This window comes from Pezoporus flaviventris, unplaced genomic scaffold, assembly GCF_033815535.1.
Source record: "Pezoporus flaviventris isolate CSIRO_AGI_PZ_B2104156 unplaced genomic scaffold, CSIRO_AGI_Pfla_v1 ptg000035l, whole genome shotgun sequence".
NCBI lineage: Eukaryota > Metazoa > Chordata > Aves > Psittaciformes > Psittacidae > Pezoporus > Pezoporus flaviventris.
In genome coordinates this window covers 7,928,831-7,951,577 of record NW_026892583.1, presented here as the reverse complement: position 1 = coordinate 7,951,577, position 22,747 = coordinate 7,928,831, and the positions used below count along the sequence as shown (strand labels likewise).

The following is a 22,747-nucleotide window of genomic DNA, read 5'->3' as shown; positions in this document are numbered from 1 at the left end:
CATCGCTATCAGTTCTGTTCCCAGGCCGAAAGTCAAAACACTGCACTGCACCAGCCACCAAGAAGGGGAAAAATGACTGCGACTGCTGAACCCAGGACAGAGGGAAAGGGAACTTGAGAAGCATAATCCATCTTCAGTAAAGTAGGTTCTTTTGCAGAGTTGTGATTCTTCACTCACAGTTCTTCAGGTGCCTAAATTCTGAATGGCAGGTCAGGGTAAGTACCACTAAATTTTCAGCAGTTGTGATACAATAAATCTTCCCCAAAGGACCATGTCACCAGGAACAAGAAACTCAGCATGACTATGATCAATCTGTAGTGTTGTTTTTAGTACGGAGGGCAGGGGCTGTATGGATGTGTCCCTGGAAAGAAGTGGCTGAAATGCAATAAACCTAAGCAGCAATTAAGAGTGTGCAAGTTTAAGCCTGTCCCCTGGCAGCAATGAGTGCACAGAGCTCCTGTGCTATCTGCTGAAGCTGGGGCTGTTAATCACAGCTGGTTCTGGGAACTCCTGGCTATGCCTCGCTATAAGTCTCCATAACCACAGATGGCACTGGGAATGATGTTTAACGTGGAGCATCACTCACTCTAGCTTGATGTAACATGTACTGAGTCCACCAAAAGTCCATCATGTTTGCAGGTAAGGAAAAAAACATGTCTAAGTGATGATATGACTTGCATCATGAGCATCACTAAACCAGTAAGTCGCCTTTGCACTCCCTGTCGCAGTGTGCCCTGGTGCTCACAGCAGTGTGTGGTGACAGTGCTGTGCAATGCTGTGGACACTGAGTGATGATGGGCAGTGTTTAGATTAACATAATAAGCTGTGATGAGTAAAAAGAGCCCTCAGGCTATGTTACCTCTCCTTTTACAGGGGGAGACTGATGAGAGGGCCCCATTTAAATCATTATAAATATACATTAATCAAACTTGTTAAAGGTTTTTATTGGCCTGTGCTCTAATGTGTGCTTCTGCCTTTTCCCCATTAATAGATGGACTTGAGAGACTGTGGTGACTAATTAGTGACTGAGCTGAAAATGAATGAGCCAGGTGGGATTCTGCTCTTTCCTTTAGCCTCTTGGCTAACGGTGTCAATGCCTTAACGAGGCGAGCATGTTTGCTCAGGACAGAACAGGCTCTTTATTTATGTGGGTATTAGCAGTCAGTTTAATTACTGAGTCCCTTTTACCTACTTGTGGAAAGCTTGTGAATCACTTAGGAAACCAAATATTAATTTACTAATGGGCTTCACTTGGGCATTTCCCACCCTGTTTTGCATCTCAGGCATAGAACTTGGCTTCAGTATAATGCACAAGAGAAAATGCTTTGGAGAAAAGTGAATGCTGTACAGAATCTGTGTTGTGCACTTTTCAGGCTGGTTTCAGGCTTTTGGAAACTGCCTCCTTCAATTTTATGCTTGTAAATTTTAATCATCAATCCTTTACCTTTCTTTAAGTTCTTTAAATCAGAAACACAAGTAATTTCTTACTTGACAGTCCTGTTGTGTATTAGCTGCTTGTGCTCTAACCAGCCAAGCCAAACACAGTGTGAAGGTGCTTGTGTAGTGGACACCTTAGACATTCCCAGATCCTGTTAGCAGGAGGAGCAGTTTTCCACACCCCTGCCTGCAGCGGCCCTTGTAATATTCTAGCGGTTCTGCTGGCTCTTTTGATTGCATGCATGCGGATTGCTTTGTTGTTTGGAGAGGGAGCTTTGATGGCCCATCAGGAATGGAGGAAAAGGAGATCACACAAGAAGCGTGGGTAAGATTTGCAGGGCCCCTGGTTACAAGTTAGGATCTGAATTTCAAGTTCTGCAGAACAGTCTGAGAAGTGATGCCTGTTTTCCCCCATGTACCTGGGTAAAAAATTATTAACTATTTTCCTTGTTTCCCTGAGATTTCATTTCTCTTTGAGCTATTTTCTTCTACTTGCAACATGTGGCTTTCGTTACAACTTGTTTTCAATCCTGCCATGTCCTCCTGCTGCCTTTCTTTGTCATGCTGTTGGGCAGCCCTGCAGCAGCACCTGTTGATGGAGAAGGCATGCATGGCAAGGGCAGTGCTGATGAGGGCTTGGATCACCTCTCAAGTGGTGAGAAACAGGCTGGGTAACGCAGTGCACGCCATTAGAAAGGGTGCAGAGGTGAGCACAGTGTCATGACAGCAGTGCTGTAAGTGGGGGTCTGCTCACAGAATCTTCAGCTTCTCCTTTACAGGCAGCCTGCAGCCCCGGTGACTGTCGTCATCATATGGAGTATGAGATGCAGCCCTTTTCTCTTAACAAAATATATATATATATGTATGTATGTATATACATATATAAAAACCCTACACTGGCTTGTTTTGTTTTTTTTTCTGATGCTTCACTTCTTGGTCATTTTATTCTTCACCTCTTAAGCTTTCAGCGGCTGTTAAGGAAGAAGCTCAGGACATGGAGCCTTGAGAATGATTTCTACGTCCTTCTATCACATTCAGCCCACTTGAAATATCCACTTGAATGGTCTATACTTTAAGTGTAGTGCCTTAACATCTCACAAATGCTGCTTTTCAGGAAGGCTTGGAGCCAGGCAGTGGGTGTGGCCCCCATATGAAATGAAAAAGGCTTTCTCCTGCATCATACATAATACAGGACTGAGGAAAGGAACGGTGACTCCCGCTCACGAGACCACTTCACCATCCCAAAACTCAGGGGAATGCAACACCGCTAAAGAAACCAGGGAGTTGTACCAAATAAGCAAATCAAGTAAAGATACTTTTGAAATATCTTTTCTTTATTAAGGTTTTATATGTTATGCTCCTTAAAAATAGCTGCTCCTACAGCTAAATAATACATTTACCTCTCCTTTCTCTGCATTTCAAGGTGTCACTTTAGCCACTGAGCACATAACTGCTTCAGATCAGCGAAGGGGTGAGCCAGGGACCAAGATGGCACAGATGAAAGGCCATGGCTGGAGTCTATAAAGAAAGTATGTAAATGATCACAAAGAAATAGATACCAAACACCTCTGCATCACAAAGCTAAAAATATATTTTCAAGTATGATTAAGGGGGTTACCGTTTTTTGTAAGTTGTTCTGGTTTGTGTTTTGTTTGTTTGATTTTTTACTTTAGAAGTGGGTCTGCTCCAAGTAGAACTGGGACAAATCACCAAGAAAAGCTGTCAAGTAAAAAGTGGGGATGAGACTCCTGCTCCCTGAATGTGAGTGATGCTTTCCCAGGATGGAGGAGCTGGGATGGACTGGGTGAGTGACCCGAGTGACTGTCGCAGAGCAGAGATGATGGCCAAGAAATTGCTGACCTGCTGTGATACAGAATTTAGCAAAAGAGTTTTGGAGCGTATGTCAAAGGGGTGTGTTTTGGCTCTTGCAGCCATTCCATGTAAATTCTCACATCACATGCACTGGAAGTGGATACATTATTTCATCAATGAAGATAAATGCTGCACTACATAATATGAAGGCAATCAATACTAATAGCAGAGTGAAGCATACAATTCTTGTTTCCATCTTCTGTAGGACTATTATCAATATCAAAATACTCCATCTGTATGCATGGGTATTGACTAATTCAGAAAAAAGTAGGTTAAAAATGCTAACAAGAATAGCTCTTCAGTAAAGATGTATTTTAGGTGCTTTACTTTGTTTTTTCTCCCTATTGATGTCCTACCTTCACAGAGTACATATTTCAGGAGGCACTACAGAGTCCCTTGGGGCACTTTTTGCTTGGTCTGAGGGCAGGGACTCTCATGGGAGACAGCCTGGGAGAGCTGCCCAGCCCATGGGGAGAGGAGGAGACTTTGGATGTGACAGTTCAGGCTTCGAACACGGTAATAATTCAGGCAGAGAATTTCTAGATTAGCTATACTGAATCAAAATGTTGCAATACATTTCAGTAATCGCTTTTACAGGAAATGTACTTCAAAATGAACAAATCATTTTGACAGAAAACTCTCTGAGCATCTGAAGATAAACTCATGCAATTTTTTTCTAAAAAGCTTCAATATATCTTACGATTGACCATTAATTTATAATATATTCAAAATACTTGTAGTGAACCTTTTTCCTGTTTAATACAATGTTGATGAGGGATGAGTAAAAAGTTGTCTTTGGGCATCTCAATAGCTATCATTATTTTCCACTTAAAATTGAATTACATTTAAATTTTGGTTTTATAGGTTTTAATAGCAACAAATGTTACACTATTATCTTAATATGCTGAAATTTATCAGCTCTGAAAATAGATAAATCAGTCTATTAAAGACAGACAGTAAACTATCAAGACATGGAGGCCAATGGAAAATATTGATTTGGGTGGCATTTAAAGGGGCCATGCAGCTCTGAGTTGCAGACCTGGCATTCCTTTTAAAAGACAAACAAAACTCTCAGTTTTTCAGGAACCTGCCATCCCATCACTTTCTCAGGCTTGATACCTCCCAGCTTCTGCTCTGTTGCAAGCAGGGGCTGCTTTTGTAGGTGGAGGAGGTTGCTTATGCAATACTGAAGCTCCTGTGGTCCCAGCAGAGGAGTGGGGTGACAAAGCCTCCTGAGAAGACACAACCGAATGATTTTGGGTCCAGCTAAGCCTGCTGTGGTTCTCACCACTGAAAAGCTCTGCTTAGTTGAGGCTGCAGTGAAGAAGACATTTGTCTGATGAGCTTTAACATCTGATGAATATGATCCCCATGGCTTTCTTTCCCACTGCCAACTTCTTATGGTTTTGGCCATGGAAAATCCCAGATCCAGATGGCCAACGAGCTGCTGTCTCTCTCCTTGTGGTGCAGTGTGCTGATACGAGGAGGCTCTGGTTCCTCAGTCACTCAGGGATCTGAAAAGATGCTCCTTAGTGCAACACCACAGTAAGTACCATGACACAGGCATTTTACTGAATGGTGCAAAATAGTTAGGGAATCCTGCCCAGAGAGATAAGCCCCTGCAGAAATTGCAAGCAAAAGGAAGCGTCAGGCTGATATTTATCTCCAGAAAATGCTACTGTGTAAAATTTTTTAAAGCTAACTTTAAATTTAATAAAGCTGTCCCCTCAAATCAATTTTGTTCTTATCCTTGAAAGGAGAGAACCTTTTAAGTCCACTGGAAAATGTTAATAAGCCTTTCATGTTGTGTGCTTTTGTTTGTTTGTTTGTTTGTTTTTTCCTCATTCAGTAATAGCTGTCACCACCTTTCTTTCCCTGCTTTCACATTAACAAGTTAATACACTGCACTGCCTCCAGCCTGTGCTGTGATTATTAATTAACAGACCCTTCAGAATGTGCTTTTGTTTCTCTTTTTGTGCAGAGTGAACAACCATTCATGTTTCATATCATCTGGTGGGCAACTTTGGGTGAGAACTTCAGCAGGGGAAGCTCTGCCTCTTCCAGTACATTTCACTGGATACCCACAACTCCCAGGCATGAAATGCTGGCATCGTGATGTGCTGCATTCTCCTTCTTCCCAGGCACAGGTCAGGGATAGGAAGCTGCTTTGAGCCCAATATGACCCCTTCTTCAATGCAGAGACTGGTTGCTCCTACAGCAGCAGTAAATGTTGAACATTGCTGCTACTCTTTTTTGGGATGATGTATGCTGCATATCGGATACTCTCACTGCAGCAAATGGTGCCACTAGCCCCACTAGTCCCCATCATCCTGGGGCCATCCTGTGTGCCAGGTGAGGTAGGTATATGTAGCCTTAAGTTGAACTGTAGCTTCTCATATCTAGAACTTAACACTTGGATAAAATCCAAATAAACTTCCTGATGCCATTTGGCAAGAATGGATATCATCCTGCTTGCCTGGTGCCTGTCCCCCTGCAATGAAATCCTGCTCTCTACATGCTGGATCACAACAGTACATGCTGTTGTACCAAGAGAGATATATCAACTGTGCAAATCAATACATTTCTTAAATTAACTGGACCAGAGTAGCGATGAGACTGACTGAACCAAATGCAATCTCATGCTGCCACAGACAAACATGAAATATAATGCTTTCCACAGGCTGATAAGCCCCATCACACACTGTGTCATTGTTCTGCCATTCTTCCAATGCTGCCCCATTAGTAACAGGGCCTTCCCATGGTTTGGCCTTGTGCAAGTTGAATTTTATGTATCGTGTACATGGGTAAGAGCAGCTCTGCACAGCTGCCCACTGTGTTCTCAGAGCTGCTCTGCGCACTTCTCTTGTGGACATGTCCAAGGCATGTGCTCTTTTTTACCCAGCTGTGGTTTATGGGCACTCAGGTCTGCAGGACTCTTGCTCTGCCATGCATTGTGCCCACCCTAAAATGGTAGATTTCCAGATGACACCCTTCACACACTCTCTTCCAAGTACATCTGCCCTGTGGTATTTGCTTCATCTGGAAAACATGTTATTTTTAGCAAGAAATAAAGTTGCAGTCTTAGAGATGAACACTGAGAAAGCTACAGCTTAGCTGCACATCTGTAATGGACTGCACAGATTATTTAGCTTTTTTTTTTTATCACTCAGCTATTTTCTGTGATGTATTAGGCACAGTATACTCCAGCTGAATGCGTTTTTATTTCAGCATAGGCTCACACCATAATAATGCAAATGGAAAAGACAAGTGATTCATTTCTCAAAATTAGCCACATCTCCACATTTCAGACAACTGGCCATGATAAGATGTGTTGCTCAGCACTTCAGCCGTGTTATACATGGGACTGATTGAAAGCTGGAAATGAGCCTTAAAGAAAATGACATAAAACTATTTACCTGTATTCAGCAGTGGCCAGCAGATCCTCATGCTGATATACTGTCAACATATCTTCTCAGCCTTATGTTTAATTCAGCACAGAGCTTGTAGTGGAATAACATCAAGTCAAGCTTTTATGAAAATTTCCTTACTTGAACTCTCAAAGCAACCAGTGTTTTTAGAGTTTAAGCATGGTGGTGAATCAGGAACCTGGAGAGCTCTTAGGTAGAGCATCTCAAGATTAGTCCTGGATTCAACTAACTGGCTCCTACCTTTTATTCAGCAGCTCCTTCTGCTCTCATGGTTGCCTCTGGGGAAGGGTCTCCCTTCCTGGCATTTCCAGCCTGTGTCTAGATAGGTGACCACCACTGTGTGGGTAGGCAAACTCTTGCTCCCTGTGTTTTTCTCCTTAAGTGGATTAGATGGACACCAAGGAACAGCAATAGCGTGGCAGGCATTAGTGTGCTCACACTTACAGTCATTTATTCTTATGTCGCAACAAAACCCACAAAACTGCTTTCTCTGAGCAAATATCTGCATCTACTGTGTAAAGACCTCAGCTACAACTTGCTCTTGTGTTCTTCATGACAAGCTATTTTCTGGTGATCCCTGGTTTTAGTACTTGACTTCCACTGAGTTAAATACCAGTGACTCACCTGCCAATGCAGCCTGGCAATGCCATGGCAATGGGCTCCAGCCGAGGACACAGCTCTGCTCCTCACTGGGACTCGGGGTGGTGCGACATGAAACATCTGGACTGCAGAATGAAAACCATGAAAAAGACACTGGTGTGGAGGGGAATTGAATAAAAAGCAGTTTTCGTACTGTTCATCTCTGTGGTAGGTGTTTTCCATAGCATTTCAGGAAATTGCACAGAGGGGAAGGTTATGAAAATAGTCTGCATTCAATCAGTGTATTTCATTCCTCTTTAATTTTCTACTTGCGATATCAGCCAGTGATTTTGCTTCCAGATTTTGCCATCCCATTCTTTGCCATGCTCACACTGGAGAAGATCCTTGCATGCACTGAGGCTAAATGTTGCAACACCTCCAACTGTTTATGAGGCTTACCCCTTCCTTTGCAAGTCCTAATGTGCCAGCCACTTACTCCAGCTGGGCTGGCTGCATGGGGACAGGGATCACAGGGACCCTACAAAGTGTGCGGCTTCAGCCAGCCCTGGCACCGCTACCTAGGCATGCCAGCATACCTGCAGTAAGGTTTAAACAATGACTAGGTAGGTAATTAAGATGAAAGTATAAAAACAGCCCCTTTTCTGGGACACATGACTTGTTTGAACAAAATTTCTTATGTGGGAACATGAAAAGTGACAAATGGGAATAATTTTGTGCAATATGTAATTAAACTGTACAACTTACTATCACTGGGAGTTGCTATGGCAAATAATTTATACAAATCTTGAAGGAAGGGAAAATATACACAGATGACAACAATACGCAGTTATCTGACTTACTGCTGAAAAGAGCAGGATTTATAAGTCTTGCTCACAGCACTGAGCAGCTGGGATGTTCCTAGTTTGCTTTCCCTGAAAAAAATGTGTCTTGCTTTTTGTTTTGTTTTCTTATATTCTGTTTTGAATGGAAATTTAGTACGATCTAATTTAAAATGTACTTTCAGAATAGGTAGGGTTTATATTGTTATTATTTTGGAATAGTTGGAATGGAACATTTTTACGGTAAGATTTTTCTCCGTTCTCTGTTCACTGGGAAGTGTTGGAGATGTAGCATGGTTCTGGAATATATTTTGACCAATCTGAAGGTCACTTCCCACTGAACTAAGCTATTTTCAGAACAATTTTGACTAATTTCTTTGCCTTAATTTTGTGCTTTAGGTATGAATGCTTAGTTACTAATGGTGACTAGTTATTTTTTCTTTATATTTTATCTTTAAGGTCCCTTCCAACCCAAACCATTATATGATACTGTGATTAACTTTTGTTAATTTGTTCTATTTCTGGCTGCCCCATTTTTCCAGGAAACCTCTTGCCAGAAACTTTCTCAGGCCCCCCTCAACAGCCTGTCTCTCTCTAGCTCCCATCATCTCTTCACCAGCCCCTGGATGCACCCTCCAGCCTGGCACCCACCGGTACAACTTCAACAACACCAGGACACTAACTTGATATGGAAATACCACTAAAAGTTTATTGAGATGATCCAAGATAAATTGCCTCCTTTCATTTTAAAAAAGTAAATTCAAACACCTGGATCTGGACCTTCCAAGGGGACAAAAAACATTTTGGGTAAAACATGAAAAACTGCACTTTTCATGGGAGCATTATTTCAGTCTGAATCTGCAGCCAGCTCCTTTAATTGATTGCAAATGTCTATTGTTGCCAGCTATCCACTAGATTAGTCAAAGGAATAATTTTCACATTAAGACTGTTTCTGTGTTGTGTATTAATCATTAAGTATTCATTATTTCTGAACTGTGACTGACCACCTAAATTGAGTGCACTATATCTGTTCTTCAGTTAGGTAACTGAAATGCTCTTTAAATCAGAGTAATTAGCAGTATGACTTTTCAACTGAATTATTTTTTATCCTAAATTAATTGAAAATTCTGGGACTTGTGAGATATTATGCCCATTATTTGGCACTGATCTGAATTCTGTCAGATAAAGAGTGGTATGAATTTGTGAATTGCCTTGAACAAACCTGACAGCTTCTATTTGTAAAAATATTAACAATTCTGGTTTGGATAATTCAGCCAGCTCTAACATTTCAGAATATTTCAAACGCAATTTGTAACCAACAGGGCATATTAGTTACAGAAGCCACGAGTTTAGTGTCAGCATACTAATGTCGTCTCCTCAAGATGGTGGAAACAGCTAATTTTTATGCCTTCTGAGTTCTGCTTTAGTCAGTACACCAGTAAGACAATAGCTGATCAGATGAGCTGATAAGCATGCTGTATGTGCTCTTTTGAATGTCTCTGTGAGTTTGTTTTGATAGTTTTTGCTCTTATTTCGTGTTCACGTTGTGAATATTTTCCAGCAAATGATTTAACCAGCCTTAGACTATTAAGCTTCTTTACTGAAAAAGAGATCATTTAAATTTGCAGTTATAAATATTCACAGCACAAATGAGACTATGTACCTTCAGCTAAAAAGGAATGTAATGAGAGGCCTGCAGTGGATAGCTAGAAAAATGGAAATTTTTGCTCCAAAACTGTATGTAGGTCCTGATTTGGTATGTATTACCAAAAGAATTAATAATTTCACTTTAAGCGTATACATATTGCTGTTGGGCCTCAGTGGAATGAGTCATGTATTTAAAGTAAGCGCCGAGCCAAATACCAGTCCCTCTGTCCTGTGAACGCTGCCTGCAAGCTGCTTTACATCAGCGTCGTTGCGTGAATCTGCTGCATCTTGCATACTGAGAGTAACAACTCATTAATTAATGAATTGCCTTGTTTCTACGTTTGTGCTGGTGAGGGCTGGGCATTAATCCTGCAGAGAGCAACAGGCTTGGCAGATCTTGCATGTCTCTTTGAACCCAACAGCTTCCAGGGAGCAGCACCAAGGAGGGGAAAAGTGCAGCGGGATCCCAGGTAAGCTGAGTTGGGGCAGCCTTGGCTTCACTATGATGACTTCATTCTGAAGTGAAGCCTTGGCTTCACTCTGGTCCAACCACAGGTTCTTGGAAATCCCAAACTGTTCCTTGAACCATCTCAGTACTATGTTGAAACAATATTATTCAAAGATTTTATTGTTGCTGTTGTTGTTACTATTACTGCTATTAATTATTTACAGAAGTTACAGAGCTGGCTATAAAGTTTATTTTATCTGCGTTATGCAACAGCCCAATCTCCCTCTCTCTCATTTTTAGCTGCACAGCATGATAAGAAAACATTGTAGAGATTGGCTATTCCTATTTTATATTCAGAACATGAGGCTTTACAAGAGGAAATGTCCTGATGTATCTGCTATTTTATTTTTAATGAAAACATTTCTTGCACTGAAAAAAAGAGGTCACTGCACATCTCAGAGTAGAATTTTTTGCATATGCACATAAGATGGAAAAACACTAACGATGGAGCTGGAGCACTAAATTCCACACTCAATAGCACCTTTCTAACATGCAAATAAGGCAAACCCAAGCACCATATCGTGGGGTTTGGAGCACCAAAATATCATCCCTGGAGCAATACCACTCCGCTGAGACTGTGTACCGAAAAGCACAGGAAAAGAAGTTGTCTTTTTGAAAAAGCTTTGTAGAGGAGTGAAAAATATCCCTTGTGAACAAAGGACTGAAGGTTCTTATCTACCAGATATCTTCCCCATAAGGGTCTGAGTGCAGTGACTGGGGAAAAAAAAAAAAAGGAAAAAAAGAGGCATCTCCAGAGCAGGGAAGAAATTGCTTCTGCTCTCTTGTGAGTACCTCAGGAGGTCATTTGCTCTTGCATGGGATTATTGCCTTTCCCTGCTGCTGCTTGGATGAACATCTTCCCTTTATAAAGAATGAAAGAAGGAAAAATGGTAAATTTTTTTTCTTAAACTACTTGTTCATATTTCTTTATAATCAAAGGAAAAAGCCAGCTTTATGTGCATGGAAAATGTAATACAATTTGCAAGTATTAATTTTGAGGTTCTCCAAGCATTTTGGTTCACACGAGCATGCACCACAGGGTGAATGCACTGAATGTGCTAACAAGGGTATCCAGGCACTAAGAATAAAATGTCTGCACAACCTTTCCTTGTTACGGTGGGTTAGTATTTTCCATGTGCCTGTTGGTGTCACTCTGCATTGAATAAAGCTTTGGATATTCCTTTAATAGCTGCCTCCGTCACTGCCCATTCCTCACTGCAGAAATAATGAGGTTTTATTGCTTCTCACACTGGTGACTGCAGGAAAAAGTACAGGGCAGTGCTGTCATTTGTATGGCTTCTATGTCATACCCCCTGCAAGCAGCATGTCGCACAAGCTTGTCTTAAGCAGAGCCAAGCAGGACATGGTGCAGCCTGAAAGTGGAGTGGCAGTAAGTCTCCAGGCTCAGCTATGGACTTGGGGCTGAGCCCATGGGGCTGTCAGGGAGTGGGACTGAAAGCCACATGAGGAGGAGGGATGCTATCCCAGGAGCTGTGACAGGTAATGGGCTACGTCCCATCCTGCATGGACAGTGGAGGGGGGTGTACTCTCCCTGTGCCACCATCTCCTGCTCTTTCCTCTCCCCTCAAGACGGTGGCTGAGCATGTATGGGACACTCAGCACCTTGCATCTAACTCTGTAAATGTGGTGATTTGCATAATGGGAGTATAAGCACTGTATTAAACTAAATTTTTTATTTAGGTTCTTGGCATGACAGATGGGTAAAAAGACTTCTGGCAAGGTCCATAAATCACCTTCCTGAGCTGTTAATCAACCCTGAATTGCACATCTAACACTGTTCCTAAGTAAAGGTGGAGGATAGGAGATAGTAGTAGTGTGTTTGCTGCAGAGGTCATGCTCCCCATGACTGGTCAGGATCTCTCTCTCACTGACTCTCTGCAGTGGGATCGCAAGGTGAGCAGGAGCAAGGAGTGGCCAGAGGGAGAGGGGTCTCACCTGCCAGTCAATGGGACATGGGGGTTCTGCACTGCCAGTCCTAATTCTGGAGTGCACAAACTCTGCTACTGATGGCTGGTGTCAGATTTGGTGTGTCTCAGTACTGATAGGGGTCACTCCTATTAAATGAAAGGCCAAACTTGTTGGTTTTTTTCATTGAAATGAGAATCAGAATAGGAGTTTCAAGGTGCAGCCTCGTTGCTGTGTTGTGGTGGACTCTTTTCACGCCCGCTGGCATACCTAGCCTGTCCTTGGGAATGGAAATCAATAGATTTTGTTTTGAGCTGGTAGCACTAAAACTCAGCACTTTCTGTCTTAAGGTTGTCTGTGACTCATCAATAGAGATGGATGGACTTTCACACTGAAGTGCCTTTTCTAGTAAGTTAAGTGTTTCAAAAACTTATAACAACCCTGATGGACGATGACTACCACATTTCTTGTAGTTACTAGAATATCTTAATTAAAATATATTTGATTTTTCCAGATAACTTGGAGGGAAAACAAATATACTTCAGGTTTCTATTGTGAAGGTCTTTTATTAAACTTGCTGCATGTGTTTGTATAAACAGGCTCTCCTTGTGTCTGTGGACAGTGTTTCTTGCTGAAGTTTGCATTTAGCGCATTCGCATGTGATTTGGGATGATCAGCTGGGGTGATCAGTCACTTCAGTGTTGTGTTGGGTGTTCTTGTCCTTTCAGAAAGTGGCCAAAGGCACAGCTGGTGCTGGCCAAATCAGGACAGACACTGAACTGGGCTCACTGGGTGAGGAGCCAGGAAAGAGCAATGCTTATGATGTTGATAAACAGATGGGCTGTTCTGGACCAGCCTGAGCTTACTAGGGCACATGGCATCACTCCAAACTGGTGACAGGGTGAAGTAGACAAATTTACTATTAAAAAAAAAAATAAAAATCTTGTATATCAAATACTTCACAAACAAGTCACGAATCAGATTTTAATTCACATGGTTCACTTCAGTGCAAAAATTCTCCTGCGTGCTGGCTGCTGCAACACATCAACAGAAAATACTGTTCAGCTGCAGCAATTAACACTTTGGGCACAGCAAGATTCGGAATTCAGATGTTTGAAAGCATCAATTGACAGTGTTGTGTTAAATATATCCTGTGCCATATGCATGCAGCACTTCATGTGAGGGGCATGTGAGGTAATATATAATTTTAAAGCACTGTGTCATCCTCTCAGACTCTTTTCGCTTTGCCAGAATAAATCTACATAAAAAAGGTAAAGAACAAGGCCTTGTGCCCTGTAGAAACTGAAATCTGATTTCACTTTTTTGGGTGAAGTACTTTCATTTTACATTTCCTATCTCAGACTTAATTAAGTATTTCATGTGTCTTACCCCCGCTGCTCTCCTTGTACTCAGGACGTGACTGAAGAGGTGCGTGCTGTCCTGACTCAGGTAGTCTTTATTAATAGTGCTGTTGGTCTTGTCATGTTTTTCTCTGGGTCACCCTTTAAACTGATGCAGATTTCCTGAAGTATCTTCTCTGTATATGTAGAACATCAAATGCTACTGTGCTGAAATTTCCATGAACTACTTGAATTTAATGCAGCCTTTGTCTGAGCCTAACCTCAGTATTTGGTGCAGACTGCAGTGATGCTGAGGGAGAAGCTTGTTGGTAGATGATGCTTTTGTGATAAAATTCTGTTCAGGTTTCAACATCAATGCATATCCAGCCTTTTCCTTCTTGATTCTTACTGACAAGCCAGCTCTTTCCTCCAGGGTCTCATTGGCATTCAGTTTCGTTATTGGCTTTGAAGGGCTGCTTCTCCTTTTCAAGTCTCACCCTCAGTGGAAGCTCCCTCATTGTAGGGAGGTCCCCTATTCTGTTGGTACTTCAGCCTTTTATCTCCTGACTCTGGGTTGCCCACACATGAATAGCACCCCAGATCCCTGATTCCCTATTTCCGTAGACTGGAGAGCATTTTTTTCAGGTTGAAATGAGAAAAACTCAGCCAGGACATTTTTAATATTTGAAAGTTACCTACTTCAATTTAACAGCTTACCACTATAGACCTATATTTCTGCCTTTTAACCTGATATATGTCTCAAGGAAGTCAGCAGCTCCATGTAATAAAGACCTCTCATTTCCCTGTAGCCAGCAAACATCTGCTGATTCCTTCTGCCAAGCGCTGCTCTCTGTGATCTGCTTGAGGGCTCAACGGCCATTGGCAAGGTTTCCTACCTACATTCCTCCAAACAAAAAGCCAGACCTGGTTTGTGTTTTTTCCTAGGCATTTTGTGACAGATTTTTATTAGATTTCTTATGGACTTAGTATACTGGTAGCATACGGGAAACTAGGAAAAAAAACAAAACCACCTTGATTATCAGGTGTTTTCACACATGCATGCATCTTCCAGCCGCACACGCTGCTGGAAAAGGCAGACAGAGCAATGCGCACTGTTTCAGAAGTGCTTGTGTGTAAGAAATTATACCCTGACTAATCCCCTAGTGTCTCTGTTCTTTCCTATCAGCCATTTTATAGAGGGATACGGTAGCACACAAACAACGCTAGCCACTCCAGATCATGACAGAGCACAGTATTTGAAAAGCCTTGCCTATTTTTAAGCAGCTTTATAAAATTAATCTTAAATGGTGTCATTAATAATTTTAAATACATCAAAGAGGTATTTGCAATTGCTGTTCCTATGTTGTCAGGAAAAACTAAACCAATTCCCTTTATCTTTAATTCCCTAAGGCTCATTGCCTACTCTGAGATGTGAACACTTTTTACTTTTTGGAACATGTATAGGCAGAACTTTTTTCTGCAGACACCTTTAGTGCATAGCAATGCATAAGGCCTGGCATCCCCTCTTCATCACAGTAAAGCACAGTACAACTGACTGTGAAGCTGCCCTGGTTTCCCTGCAGTAATGCAGACTGGGCTGCTGGAGTGGTTACAGAAAGAGAGAACATCACCCTCAGGGTGGCAAGGGCATGGTCATGGGCTTTTTGCCTACCCTGAAGAGCCAGAGCTTTCTTGGACCTTAACACAGGCAGACAGGGGGATGATACATACATTTGTTTGGGTGTTTTCATTCTCAGAAGGGGTCCAAACTGCACTTCTAAAATCAGCGCAAAAGCAGTGTCTAGCCAAGTGAGAATAAAAGAAATGTTAGTGTGTAAAACCAGAGGTGACGTTCATTTAAATGTTATATAAATAAAAAATAAAATGCACATCCAAATGCAGCCATCAAGACAAAATCAGGTATTAAATTTATGGAGTTTTACTACATTTTCAAATTTTGGTGGAAGATTTTATGCAGTTGTGATGATAACACATAAAGTAGACATTAGGAAGAAGTTCTTTCCTGTGTGAGTGGTAAGACATGAGCAGGTTGCCCAGGGAGGTGGTGGATGCCCATTCCTGCAAGTGTTCAAGTCCAGGTTGAACGGGGCTTTATCTGGCTGAAGATGTTCCTGCTTATCGAAGGGGGGTTGGAGTAGATGGCCTTTAAAGGACCCTTCCAACCCAAATCATTCTATGATTCTAAAATGAGGTGACTTGAAGTGTATGAGAGACTGAACTTTGTGCTTACTGACTTAGTCTCTACCTTTTATTTTACTATACTGATCCCCCTTTGGCTGCACCTCTGGATCCAGAGTCCCAGAAACAAAGTATACTGATTTTTTTTTCAATTATATTTTGTGTTGTTGGCTTGATGGATATGAATTAGGCTCTTCATAATATATAAGAATATTAATAATTCCTTTTGGTTAATTGAAAAGGTTATTTTAATGAAAATAGAGCACTTTATAATGTCTTTCCCATAGGGACATTTACACATTAGCTTTCTTCCCTGGAAAGCATGTGTTTGCTGCCAGGGTTTTCTTCCTCCTCAGTCTTTACAGTGGCTTGGGCTTATTTTTATGCATTTTATAAGACAATATGTTAACATGTTCTTTCCTCACTGGGACCCCGCTAAAGCATGACTTTCTTCCCCTATTAGCTATTAGTTAAAGCATAAAACATCCTCTCTCAGCTTGTCAGTATGAAGAACTAACGTTTGTTAATTGTGATTATGGAGGTTCATTTAGGTGTTGCCATGTGCAGTATTTACAGAGCTAAAATAAGTTAGGTAGCAATCACTCAGCTGTTATGCAATTGCTATCATGGTGAAAACAAGATAAAAGGAGCTCAGGACAAGAGAAGCCCAGACAAATCTTAACACCTGGTGCTGTCAGGTCAGTGCAAAGCCAAAAGCATTTGATTAGCAATAGGTAAAATTATATTGACTGAACTGTATCCTTTTGCTTCTGGGCAAGTAAAAAGCAGCCTTTCTTGCATACCCCTCTACCCTGCCAGTTGAAGCTGTTGCTGCTGAAGCCTAATTCTGGCAGAGAAATCTTTAGGTAGGTGAACAAAGCCCAGTTTCAGGGATTCCTTTCCTGATGGCGAACTCTTTTCTTTCCACCTGCCTCCAGAGGAGCTAAGGTAGGCGATGCACTTAAGCAGTACTATGTGAGGTTCTTTGTAAAATCATGTTTGGGTTGGAAGGGTTCTTAATAGATCATATAGTTCCAAGCCCCCTGTTGCAGGCTGAGACACCTTCCACTAGACCAGGTTGCTCAAGTCTGTCCAACCTGGCCTTGAACACTGCCAGGGATGGGGCAGCCACAGCTTCTCTGGGCAACCTGTGCCAGGCCCTCACAACCCTCACAGGGAAGAACTTCTTCCTAAAATCTAATCTAAATCTCCCCTCTGTCAGTTTAAAACCTTTCCCCTTGTCCTGTCACTACACGGCCTTGTAAAAAGTCACTCTCCATATTTCTTGTCTGCCCGCTTTTTGTCACGGCCAGGACTTGCAATGGCTTAGTGAGTAAAACCAGTGGCCAGGGAGAGTAAATAGGAGTGGACTTTGAAGGATCAGGTGAGCTTTATCTTCAAGAATATGGAACTCCGCAAAGATACAAAATGAGAGCTAGCTGTTCATTTTAAAGGAGTGGATGAGGAAGAGGGCTGTTCAATTCCTGACAAGCAGACTTGTCCAGAAACTTTGTGCCTTAACTGCATTTCAGGAATGGGCTTGGCTGTCAGAAACTGGAGTGGTGGAGAAGGGAAATAAATGTGAACACATTTCACTGCCCATGTGCTCACCTCTTCCTTCCACTAGCATAAAGCAAAAGACTAAAGTTTTGTTCTGAATGAAGTTGGTTGTGGATTTAGACTACATAGATCATTGATATCATCAATTAGTGACAAATTATTAAAATTGGGAAGCAAAGATATGATTAATGCCTGGCAAACAATACTGAAGTGGAATTGCAAAGCAATATAAGCAAATTATATTTTTCAGATACGAAAAAGATATACAATGGGATAAAAATCTTACCGTATGGTAAAGTCTAGCATCACTTACTGGAAGCATTCAAAAAAAAAAAGTTCCATGAGCATAAGGATAGAGGATAAGAAGTCTAGTTGATGCTGCATGAGTTTTTTTTATGAGAAGACATTACGTCCCAGACTTTGGATGAAGAAGAAGTTTTAGTGAAAATATAAATGTAAACTGGAGCTGATTTATTTTGTGGGGGAAAAAAGTCACTTTAGGTTTCAGACCAAATTGGACTAAACCCCCAAAACATAAAACCAATTCCTATGTACTGCACTTTTTTAGACAGACAAGTCTGTTTCAGAGCATCAAAATAAGGACCACTAAATCCAGTATTGAATCTGGTATTGAAGGCCTTCACGTGCTGTAAGTGCTGTCTTTGGTTCATCAGTCCCCCTCAAAAGCTAGACTGCTCCCTTCCCCATCCCCTTCATGGCAAGAAGTTCTCACATGTCCCTGCTGTGGCCTTGAAAACCTTCTGCTTCCAGCTCAGCTTTCCTCATGGAAACATGGAGCATATTGGCGGTAAACCGTGGTGGAGTTAATTGTACAATGAAAGTTTACCAGACATGAAATTTTTAGAATAAAATAATTTGGATATAAAGGCTTGCCAAATTTTGGCTGAACTTAGCTTCATACAGTAATTCCCAAACATGTCTACATGTTTGGAATAGTTGATGCAGAAAGGAAATAAGAAATTTTTAAAAACACAATCATTAAGCTTCAAATTAAATTACTTCAGTGGACCATAACAGTTCAAAGAAAGGATAAAGATGTAAATCGCAATATAAACAGTATCAATATTTTTGCTGAGATTCCACACTTAACAATGGAACTACTGGCAAGAAGTCAAGAATCTATATTTCCACATAAGAAATAGAACATTGAAAATGTTCTTATCCATTGTGTTCATGATCCTGTGGCCCAGGAGATGCCAATGAAGGTCAGGAAGGGAAGAAATATTTCCATGGCAAGTGCTGCAAAAAAATAGTTAGCTAAAAGCTGAAAATTAAATCATCACAGAATCATAGAATGGTTTGGGTTGGAAGAGACCTTAACAGATCACCTAGTTTCAACCCCCTGCCATAGGCAGCAACACCTTCCACTAGACCAGGTTGCTCCAAGCCCCGTCCAACCTGGCCTTGAACACTGCAGGGATGGGGCAGCCACAGCTTCTCTGGGCAATCTGTGCCAGGGCCTCAGCACCCTCATAGGGAAGGACTTCTCCTTATGTGTAATCTAAATCTCCCCTCTATCAGTTCAAAGCCATTTCTCCTTGTCCTGTCCCTACAGGCCCTTGTAAAAAACCTCTCTCCAGCTTTCTTGTCAACCCCTTTAGGTACCTGAAGCTGCTTGAGGTCTCCCTGGAGCCTTCTCTTCTGCAGGCTGAACAAGCCCATAGTGCAATAAAATGGTTTCGGAGAAGTAAGCAAGTGCTGGGATCAATTCACTACCCCATGCACCACACCCTATGGTCTGAGAGACATTTCAAGGCATTGACAACTCTGCATGTACGTGTACCTTGGGGTTTGGTATTTGGAGCACCTTGCCTGGAAAACAGGATGAGGAATGGAACAGCTGCAGCAGCCTTTACTGCACGGTGGGGTTGATTTTGGTATCACTACAGCAAAGCCTGACAGGAATGTCTTTGTGTTTAAGCTTCCTATGAAATAAGCTATGATGAAAGATGTGGTGGTTTTTTTGTTCACAAGGGATTTAATTATATTCTGCATTTTGCTTCTTCCATCGAATACCACTCTTGCATAACCTGCTTAAAGTTTGATACCTCCTACATTTTGACAGCTAATACATTGGCCATACCCAGAGAGCTGTTCCTGCATGAATATTCATCTTGCATATTCCAACAAACACTGAAGTTAATGTTGCAGGAGCTCCTCAACTCTGCCTGGTTGCATATACATCTAGTGACAATGCCATCCTCTGCAAACTGCCACATGGACCTAAATAATTCTCTATGGATTCACGTACACAGGCTGAACAGCAGAATTGCATAGCTAGGTGTGCAAGCAGCTGCCTATCTACAGATTTATAGCTCAGAGTCTGTCACAGAGAAATGATGGAGTGGAGAAGACTCATTTGTACCCAGCACTGGCCTGATTCTCTCACAAAAAGTCACTTAAAACCTGCTTTGTTCTGATGAAAACACAGTTAGAGCACTAACGCCTCTCTGGCCAACTAAAACAGATGAAAAGAAGAAAAAAAATTCTATGCAATGGAAATGCTGGGTTCCAAGCCACAGCATCATCCTACTTCAGTCATAAGCACTGAACATCACGAGTCCTTCCACCATGGGTAATGGGTCTTCTTAAAAGTACGACTGCTTTTTTGGAGGCAAAAGGAGCTAGCACCATATCAAGGTCCATTTGCATTGCAGAATCCTGTTGTAAAGGAAGTGATTTTCATGAGCTCACACCTCAACGTATTCTGCTCAAAGTCAGGAAAGTGCTGTATACTCTGAATGTCTTTGTAGCACACAGAGAAGAGCTACAATGAGACAGGACTGTAGAGAACAGAGAAAAAAAATTACATACAAGAGGAATTGTAAAATTATTTCTACAATTTACAACCTGCAGAAGCAATATGGGACCCTGTTCTGCCACTGCTTATGTAATATATGTCCTGTGTATTCCCATAAACTATGTGGCTGCAGTACTTTGCACAGCCTCTTTGTATAGTTAAGATGGAAATGGGTTTTGCTGTTCTGGCACCAGCGAGCTACTCCAGGAGTGCAGAAGGTGGCAGGGATGTGCTGGGGGCTAGGAGCCAGCACAGCAAAATGTCTCAGCACAGGACACCTCCCAGAAACAAAGGGGAAGGCATAGACTGGACTGTGTTCAAGCTAACCTTAATCCACCTACGCCATGTCCATGTGCTCATGCCTCCCACGGCCCTTTTGGAGCCATGTAGGCTCTCACAAGAAATGCCAATGGCCTGGAAGGGAACTCTTAATGGGCTGGATGACTGTTTATCACAGGTCATGGTTTCTGAATGACAATGTCCTTCCCCAGGAAACCATAGCCTTACCCTGTGTATGTTTCTGGAGTGGCTTTCCATACTTCTGTGCTGTAGTTTTAATAGATACAAGAAGAAGCTACTTTCACTGCAACTCAGAACAATCCTCTCAGGCAGCTATCTCTTCGCTACTATGACCACTGGATGCTGATGGTAAGCCTTCCTGTCCATTTGGTCCATGGAGTGGAGCATGCAACCCCTCTTGGCAATGCTGGCAGTCAAAGACAGGATGTAGCATTCATGAAAAATTGATTCTTGACTTGAAAATGTTGGATCAAATCAAACTAAGCCTCATTTACATGAGCATAAGAATGACCATATCAGCTCAGAGCAAGGGTACATCTGCCTTGTACAAGAACAAGGGTATATTCTCTCTTAAAGGGTAGCCAAACACAAATGTCTAGAAAAGAGCAACAATGGAACAAGCATATTTGACTGCAGAGTTGTTCCCCAAAATATGCTGTGAACAAGAAATACGTATATAAAGACTTGGAAATGCTGATGTATGAAGTTTCCTATATGACACATGCTCCAGTTTACCTGAGCTGGAGAAACCAAGCCGTCCAGACTCTAATCAACAGAGGGATACCCTGGCTCACTGAAATTATAGCTCTTATGAGATTGTCCAAAGAGATCAATTTCTGCTATACCAGAAGAAAAACTGGCTTTTTTCCATGTATTTCTGGCCTTCTGGACTCCTGGTTCTTTGCCAGACAACCTAAATCTATCTGCATAGCGGTACATAGTGGTTGTGTTCTGGACAGGTAGATCTTGACAGCACTGTTGATCCCAACATTCTGGTTTTTTGTGTTTTTTTTTCCTGATAAATGTGATGATTTGCTGGTTTTCTACAAAGCTCTGGCCTGCTCCTGCTATCATACCTATCCTGCCTTTCGATGTAGTTCTAACAACACAGTCCTAACTGGAATGTGGCTGTTGGAAGAGCCCTGCTACTATAAGGGTAACCCTGGGCTTCTTTTGCCACCTTCCATCAGGTTTCCAGGATGTGAGTATTTTCTGGGGAAAAAGATATGCATTTTTTTAAATTCTCCAGACACAGCTTGGCTGCAGTGGAAAAAAGGGACATTGTGACTGTAGAAAGCAGGTGTGCACTGGTGGGATTATTAATTTCCAGGGGAATGGAAAAGGTTAATTTAAAAGAACAAAAAAAAAAAAAAAAAAAGGACTCATCGTCAAGCTGAAAAAAGAAAGTGAACAGGAAGAATTTTGGCATTTATGACTCTTGTTGTCATAGAAACTGAACTTGATATTTCCATAGAGCAATCTGCAGAGGTAACAAATACTGTACTTTAGAGCAGTGATGAATTAAGATCAACTTAAGATTTCCAATACCTTGTCAAGCAGATCAAGTACTGGTTTATTTTGTATTGCCAAGTTGTAATCAGAATCCTCAAAAACCATTGGTGATATATTTAAATGAAACCTATCTGATTCTTGCAGGCTATTATTAGAATATAGAGTGTTTGGGGGAAAGATACTACAATAGCTTAGCAAAAGCCCTCAAATTTCCATCAGAAAAGAGCATGTCTCATAGGACACATCTCTTGTTTGCCATTGCATAAGCTCCTCTGGCATCTGCAACAATGACCTGGATAGGAAACATTTCTGTGCAATTTTGTGGATCATGAGGACTGAAATAAAAAGGGGACCCAGGGCAAAATGACAGACCAGTTCTCTGTACATCACAGCTCAGGAACTGCTGCCTTCTTCACTGCTTTATATATTAGGTCTTTTGGCAGCTGGTACAGCAAGCATCGCTTGGGTTCCTCAAATTCTATGCATCTGTGTAGAACTGTTAAATTACGGTGGTGCCCCATCCAGGATTTCAGTTTAGCATATCCCAGTGTGGCCGCCATGCAGCTGAGACTAGCAGACTCATATATTAAAGTTTTTTTTCTGACCATTTTGATTATGAACCATTACCTCCTGTGTAGTTATGACTGCAGGGCTTCTTTAAAAATGTGGTTCTGCTGCAAAGTGAGTGCTTCTTCTAAAAGAAAAAACAACAACAACAACAACAAATTTTACTTAAATGATTCCAGTAATGGATAACTTATCACAATTCTTTGTAGATT

At 41.6% G+C, this 22,747-nt stretch overlaps 1 long non-coding RNA gene across 1 annotated transcript; it reads right to left on the bottom strand.

Annotated features, from left to right (window-relative positions):
- Positions 1-2,756: 2,756 nt before the first annotated feature.
- On the bottom strand, positions 2,757-4,698 carry LOC133273989 (uncharacterized). Its single transcript, XR_009744984.1, has 2 exons — positions 4,412-4,698; positions 2,757-2,955 (listed from the first exon to the last, which is right to left on the bottom strand). It is a non-coding gene; the product is annotated as an uncharacterized LOC133273989 (long non-coding RNA).
- Between the last annotated feature and the right edge of the window lie 18,049 nt (positions 4,699-22,747).